The sequence below is a fragment of the Plectropomus leopardus genome, chromosome 5 (assembly GCF_026936395.1).
Source record: "Plectropomus leopardus strain MGB_pleo_1.0 chromosome 5, ASM2693639v1, whole genome shotgun sequence".
NCBI lineage: Eukaryota > Metazoa > Chordata > Actinopteri > Perciformes > Serranidae > Plectropomus > Plectropomus leopardus.
Genome location: NC_142180.1, coordinates 28,506,692 through 28,514,997, shown reverse-complemented (window position 1 = coordinate 28,514,997; position 8,306 = coordinate 28,506,692).

Genomic DNA, 8,306 nt, shown 5'->3' with positions numbered 1-8,306 from the left:
TGCTATGGCGTAGTCTCTGCACACTATTTGAGTTGTTTTTCAACTGTTTTCAGCTGTTTTTTGGACGGGTCAAATTTTGACATTTTGCCTTACTATAGCCTTGCATTTTGGGTCATTTTTTTGACATGCTATATTCTGGTTTTTTGACCATTTTGCAACTTTCTTTGCTATGGCGAGTCTCTACACACTATTTGAGGTGGTTTTCAACTGTTTTCAGCTGTTTTTGGATGGGTCAAATTTTGACATTTTGCCTTACTATAGCCTTTGCATTTTGGGTCATTTTTTGACATGCTATATTCTGGGGTTTTTGACCATTTTGCAAATTTCTTTGCTATGGCGAGTCTCTACACACTATTTGAGGTGGTTTTCAACTGTTTTCAGCTGTTTTTGGGATGGGTCAAATTTTGACATTTTGCCTTACTATAGCCTTGCATTTTGGGTCATTTTTTTGACATGCTATATTCTGGGTTTTTGGACCATTTTTGCAACTTTCTTTGCTATGGCGAGTCTCTGCACGCTATTTGAGGTGGTTTTCAACTGTTTTCAGCTGTTTTTGGGATGGGTCAAATTTTGACATTTTGCCTTACTATAGCCTTGCATTTTGGGTCATTTTTTGACATGCTATATTCTGGGTTTTTTGACCATTTTTGCAACTTTCTTTGCTATGGCGTAGTCTCTGCACGCTATTTGAGGTGTTTTTCAACTGTTTTCAGCTGTTTTTGGGACGGGTCAAATTTTGACATTTTGCCTTACTATAGCCTTGCATTTTGGGTCATTTTTTCGACATGCTATATTCTCGGGTTTTTTGACCATTTTGCAACTTTCTTTGCTATGGCGAGTCTCTGCACGCTTATTTGAGGTGGTTTTCAACTGTTTTCAGCTGTTTTTGGACGGGTCAAATTTTGACATTTTTGCCTTACTATAGCCTTGCATTTTTGGTCATTTTTTTCGACATGCTATATTCTGGGTTTTTGACCATTTTTGCAACTTTCTTTGCTATGGCGTAGTCTCTGCACGCTTATTTGAGGTGGTTTTCAACTGTTTTCAGCTGTTTTTGGGATGGGTCAAATTTTGACATTTTGCCGTACTATAGCCTTGCATTTTGGGTCATTTTTTGACATGCTATATTCTGGGGTTTTTGACCATTTTGCAACTTTCTTTGCTATGGCGAGTCTCTGCACGCTATTTGAGGTGGTTTTCAACTGTTTTCAGCTGTTTTCTGGACGGGTCAAATTTTGACATTTTGCCTTACTATAGCCTTGCATTTTGGGTCATTTTTTGACATGCTATATTCTGGGTTTTTTGGACCATTTTTGCAACTTTCTTTGCTATGGCGAGTCTCTGCACGCTATTTGAGGTGGTTTTCAACTGTTTTCAGCTGTTTTTGGATGGGTCAAATTTTGACATTTTGCCTTACTATAGCCTTGCATTTTTGGTCATTTTTTTGACATGCTATATTCTGGGGTTTTTTGAACATTTTTGTAAATTTCTTTGCTATGGCGTAGTCTCTACACACTATTTGAGGTGGTTTTCAACTGTTTTCAGCTGTTTTTGGGATGGGTCAAATTTTGACATTTTGCCTTACTATAGCCTTGCATTTTGGGTCATTTTTTTGACATGCTATATTCTGGGTTTTTTGACCATTTTTGCAACTTTCTTTGCTATGGCGTAGTCTCTGCACGCTATTTGAGGTGGTTTTCAACTGTTTTCAGCTGTTTTGGGATGGGTCAAATTTTGACATTTTGCCTTACTATAGCCTTGCATTTTGGGTCATTTTTTGACATGCTATATTCTGGGTTTTTTTGACCATTTTTGCAACTTTCTTTGCTATGGCGAGTCTCTGCACGCTATTTGAGGTGGTTTTCAACTGTTTTCAGCTGTTTTTGGGATGGGTCAAATTTTGACATTTTGCCTTACTATAGCCTTTGCATTTTGGGTCATTTTTTGACATGCTATATTCTGGGTTTTTTGACCATTTTTGCAACTTTCTTTGCTATGGCGTAGTCTCTGCACGCTTTTTGAGGTGGTTTTTGTCTGTTTTCTGCTGTTTTCTGGTCGGGTCAGATTTTGACTTTTTGCCTTACTATAGCCTTGCATTTTTGGTCATTTTTTTGACATGCTATATTCTGGGTTTTTTTGACCATTTTTGCAACTTTCTTTGCTATGGCGAAGTCTCTGCATGCTATTTGAGGTGGTTTTCAACTGTTTTCAGCTGTTTTTGGATGGGTCAAATTTTGACATTTTGCCTTACTATAGCCTTTGCATTTTGGGTCATTTTTTCAACATGCTATATTCTGGGTTTTTTGACCATTTTTGCAACTTTCTTTGCTATGGCGAGTCTCTGCACGCTATTTGAGGTGGTTTTCAACTGTTTTCAGCTGTTTTTGGGATGGGTCAAATTTTGACATTTTGCCTTACTATAGCCTTTGCTTTTTGGGTCATTTTTTGACATGCTATATTCTGGGTTTTTTGGACCATTTTTGCAACTTTCTTTGCTATGGCGAGTCTCTGCACGCTATTTGAGGTGGTTTTCAACTGTTTTCAGCTGTTTTTGGGATGGTCAAATTTTGACATTTTTGCCTTACTATAGCCTTTGCATTTTGGGTCATTTTTTGACATGCTATATTCTGGGTTTTTGACCATTTTTGCAACTTTCTTTGCTATGGCGAGTCTCTGCACGCTATTTGAGGTGGTTTTCAACTGTTTTCAGCTGTTTTTGGGATGGGTCAAATTTTGACATTTTGCCTTACTATAGCCTTTGCATTTTGGGTCATTTTTTTGACATGCTATATTCTGGGTTTTTGGACCATTTTTGCAACTTTCTTTGCTATGGCGAGTCTCTGCACGCTATTTGAGGTGGTTTTCAACTGTTTTCAGCTGTTTTTGGGACGGGTCAAATTTTGACATTTTGCCTTACTATAGCCTTGCATTTTGGGTCATTTTTTCGACATGCTACATTCTGGGTTTTTTTTGACCATTTTTGCAACTTTCTTTGCTATGGCGAGTCTCTGCACGCTATTTGAGGTGGTTTTCAACTGTTTTCAGCTGTTTTTGGATGGGTCAAATTTTGACATTTTTGCCTTTACTATAGCCTTTGCATTTTGGGTCATTTTTTGACATGCTATATTCTGGGTTTTTGACCATTTTTGCAACTTTCTTTGCTATGGCGAGTCTCTGCACGCTATTTGAGGTGGTTTTCAACTGTTTTCAGCTGTTTTTGGGATGGTCCAAATTTTGACATTTTGGCTTACTATAGCCTTGCATTTTGGGTCATTTTTTGACATGCTATATTCTGGGTTTTTTGACCATTTTTGCAACTTTCTTTGCTATGGCAGTCTCTGCACGCTTATTTGAGGTGGTTTTCAACTGTTTTCAGCTGTTTTGGGATGGGTCAAATTTTGACATTTTGCCTTACTATAGCCTTGCATTTTGGGTCATTTTTGACATGCTATATTCTGGTTTTTTGACCATTTTGCAACTTTCTTTGCTATGGCGAGTCTCTGCACGCTATTTGAGGTGGTTTTCAACTGTTTTCAGCTGTTTTTGGGACGGGTCAAATTTTGACATTTTTGCCTTACTATAGCCTTGCATTTTGGGTCATTTTTTTGACATGCTATATTCTGGGTTTTTTTGACCATTATTGCAACTTTCTTTGCTATGGCGAGTCTCTGCACGCTATTTGAGGTGGTTTTCAAGTGTTTTCAGCTGTTTTTGGGACGGGTCAAATTTTGACATTTTTGCCTTACTATAGCCTTGCATTTTTGGTCATTTTTTGACATGCTATATTCTGGGTTTTTTGGACCATTTTTGCAACTTTCTTTGCTATGGCGAGTCTCTGCACGCTATTTGAGGTGGTTTTCAACTGTTTTCAGCTGTTTTTGGGATGGGTCAAATTTTGACATTTTGCCTTACTATAGCCTTGCATTTTGGGTCATTTTTTCGACACGCTATATTCTGGATTTTTTGAACCATTATTGCAACTTTCTTTGCTATGGCGAGTCTCTACACACTATTTGAGGTGGTTTTCAACTGTTTTCAGCTGTTTTTGGGATGGGTCAAATTTTGACATTTTGCCTTACTATAGCCTTGCATTTTGGGTCATTATTTTGACATGCTATATTCTGGGGTTTTTTGACCATTTTTGCAACTTTCTTTGCTATGGCGGTCTCTGCACGCTATTTGAGGTGTTTTTCAACTGTTTTCAGCTGTTTTTGGGATGACCCAAAATGACCCAAAATGCAAGGCTATAGTAAACAGTTCAAAACCACCTCAAATAGCGTGCAGAGACTCGCCATAGCAAAGAAATTTGCAAAAATGGTCAAAAAAACCCCCAGAATATAGCATGTCGAAAAAATGACCCAAAATGCAAGGCTATATAAGGCAAAATGTCAAAATTTGACCCAGCCCAAAAACAGCCGAAAATTGTTGAAAACCACCTCAAATAGCGTGCAAACACTCGCCATAGCAAAGAAAGTTGCTGAAGAGACCAAAAAAGCCATCATATAACATGTCAAAAAAATGACCAAAAATGCAAGGCTATAGTAAGGCAAAAATGTCAAAACTTGTCCCGTCCCAAAAACAGCTGAAAACAGTTGAAAACAACCTCAAATAGGATGCAGATACCCGCCATAGCAAAGAAATTTGCAAAAATGGCCAAAAAACACCAGAATATAGCATGTCGAAAAAATGACCCAAAATGCAAGGCTATAGTAAGGTAAAATGTCAAAATTTGACCCATCCCAAAAACAGTTGAAAACACTTGAAAACCAACTCCAATATCGTGTAGAGACTCGCCATAGCAAAGAAAGTTGCAATAATGGTCAAAAAAACCCAGAATATAGCATGTCGAAAAAATGACCCAAAATGCAAGGCTATAGTAAGGTAAAATGTCAAAATTTGACCCGTCCAAAAAAACAGCTGAAAACACTTGAAAACCACCTCAAATAGCGTTCAGAGACTCGCCATAGCAAAGAAACTTGCAAAAATGGTCAAAATAACCCAGAATATAGCATGTCGAAAAAATGACCAAAAGTGCAAGGCTATGGTAAGGCAAAATGTCAAAATTTGACCCATCCCAAAAACAGCTAAAAACAGTTGAAAACCACCTCAAATAGCGTGCAGAGACTCGCCATAGCAAAGAAAGTTGCTGAAGTGGCCAAAAAACCCATCATATAACATGTCAAAAAAATGACCCAAAATGCAAGGCTATAGTAAGGCAAAATTGTTAAAACTTGACCCGTCCCAAAAACAGCTGAAAACAGTTGAAAACCACCTCAAATAGTGTGCAGAGACCCGCCATAGCAAAGACTGTTGCATTTTGGGTAATTTTTTCAAAATTTTATATTATGGGTGTTTTTGGTCATTTTCGCAACTTTCTTTGCTATGGCGAGTTTTTACACGCTATTTGAGGTGGTTTTCAGTTTTTTCACCTGTTTTTGGGACGGATCAAATTTTGCTATAGAAGTTATACTATAGTGTTGCCTTTTTGGTAATTTTTTCGACAAGCATTATTACTGTGTTTTTTTCACACAGTATTTTATGCCGTTTTGAGGTGTTTTCAGCTGTTTTTGGGATGTTATATTTTGACATCTTTAGCCGTACTATAGCCTTGCCTTTTTGGTAGCTTCTTCAACATGAACTATTACTTTGTTTTTGGCCGTTTCAGTGATATTCTATGCCATGGCTTGTATCGACACAAACTTTTACGCTGTTTTGAGGTGTTTTCAGTTGTTTTCGAACATGTCATATTTAGACATTTTTAGCCATATTATAACCTTTTTCGTCAATTTTTCAACATGCATTATTGTGGGTTTTGACTGTTTTGGCAACATTCTATGCCATGGCTTGTCTAGGCATGCTATTTTATGCTGTTTTGAGGTGTTTTCAGCTTTTTTTGGGACGTCATATTTCAACATTTTTCGCCATCAATCCATCCATCTATATGGGGTCGGGTTGCAGGGGCAGCAGCCTTAGCAGGGAAGCCCAGACTTCCCTCTCCCTGGCCACTTCGTACAGCTATTCCCGGGGGATGCCGAGGCGTTCCCAGGCCAGCTGGGAGACATAGTCTCTCCAGTGTGTCCTGGGTCTTCCCCGGGGTCTCCTACCGGTGGGACATGCCCTGAACAGCTCACCAGGGAGGCAATCTAATTAGGTGACCGAGCCACCTCATTTGGCTATTCTCAATGCAGAGGAGTAGCGGCTCTACTTCGAGTTCCTCCCGGATGACCGAGCTCCTCACCCTATCTCTAAGGGAGAGACCAGCCCCCCTACGGAAGAAGCTCATTTCGGCCACTTGTACCCACGATCTTGTTCTTTCGTTCACTACCCAAAGCTCATGACCTGAGGTGAGGGTAGGAACGAAGATCATCCTGTAAAAAGAGAGCTTTACCTTTCGGCTCAGCTCCCTCTTCACCACGACAAATCGATGCAGAGTCCACATTACTGCAGACGGTGCACAAGTGAACAAGACCCTGAGGTACTTATGTTCCTCCACTTGGGGCAGCATCTCCTCCCCGATCTGGAGAGGGCACTCCACCCTTTTACGGCTGAGAACCATGGCCTCGGATTTGGAGGTGTTGATTTTCATCCCAGCCACTTCACACTCAGCTGCGAACCGATCCAGTGAGAGCTCCAGGTCACGGCCTGATAAAGCCAACAGGACCACATCATCTGCAAAAAGCAGCGACCCAATCCTGAAGTCACCACCTCTTCGCCTAGAAATTCTGTCAATAAAAGTTATGAACAGAATTGGTGACAAAGGGCAGCCCTGGCGGAGTCCAACCCTCACTGAAAACGAGTCGACTTACTGCCGGCAATGCGGACCAAGCTCTGGCACCGGTCGTATAGGGAACGGATTGTCTGTATCAGGGGGTCCGATACCCCATACTCCCAGAGAACCCCCCACAGGACTCCCCGAGGGACACGGTCGAATGCCTTCTCCAAGTCCACAAAGCACATGTGGACTGGTTGGGCAAACTCCCATGCACCCTCAAGGATCCTGCCAAGGGTCCAGAGCTGGTCCATAGTTCCATAACCAGGATGAAAACCACATTGATCCGAGGTTCGACTATCCAGCGGACCCTCTCCAGTACCCCTGAATAGACCTTACCAGGGAGGCTGAGGAGTGTGATCCCCCTATAGTTGGAACACACCCTCCGGTCCCCCTTCTTGAAAAGAGGGACCACCACCCCTGTCTGCCAGTCCAGAGGCACTGCCCCCAATGTCCACGCAATGTTGCAGAGTCGTGTCAACCTTGACAGTCCCACAACATCCAGGGCCTTAAGAAACTCTGGGCGGATCTCATCCACCCCCAGGGCTCTGCCACCGAGGAGCTTTTTGACAACCATGGCAACCTCAGCCCCAGAGATGGGAGAGCCCACTCCCGAGTCCCCAGGCCCTGCTTCCCCATCAGAAGGCGTGTTGGTGGGATTGAGCAGGTCTTCAAAGTATTCCTTCCACCAATCCACAATGTCCCGAGTCGAGGTCAGCAGCACACTGTCCTCACCATACACAGTGTTGACAGAGCACTGCTTCCCCTTCCTGAGACACCGGGTGGTGGTCCAGAACCTCTTCAAAGCCGTCCGGAAGACGTTCTCCATGGCCTAACCGAACTCCTCCCACGCCTGGGTTTTTGTCTTGGCGACCGCTGTGGATGCACTCCGCTTGGCCTGCCGGTACCTGTCTGCTGCCTCTAGAGTCCCACAGGCCAAGAGGGCCCAGTAGGACTCCTTCAGCTTGACGACATCCCTCACCGCCAGAGATCACCAACAGGTTCGGGTGTTGCCACCACGACAGGCACCGATCACCTTACGGCCACAGCACCAATCAGCCACCTCAACAACGGAGGCCCAGAACATGGTCCACTCGGACTCAATGTCCCCCACCTCCCCCGGGACTTGGTCGAAGCTCTCCTGGAGGTGGGAGTTGAAGCTCCTTCTGACGGGAGACTCAACAAGACATTCCCAGCAGATCCTCACAATGCGTTTGGGTCTGCCAGGTCTGACCGGCGTCCTGCCCCACCATCGGAGCCAACTCACCACCAGGTGGTGATTGGTTGACAGCTCCGCCCCTCTCTTCACCCGAGTGTCCAAGACATGCGGCCGCAAGTCCGACGACACGACTACAAAGTCGATCATCGAACTGTGGCCTAGGGTGTCCGGATGCCAAGTGCACATATGGACATATGGGTTCATGCCTGAACGTGGTGTTTGTTATGGACAATCTGTGGCAAGTACACAAGTCCAATAACAAAACACCACTCGAGTTCAGATCAGGGGGGGCATTCCTCCCGATCACACCCCTCCAGG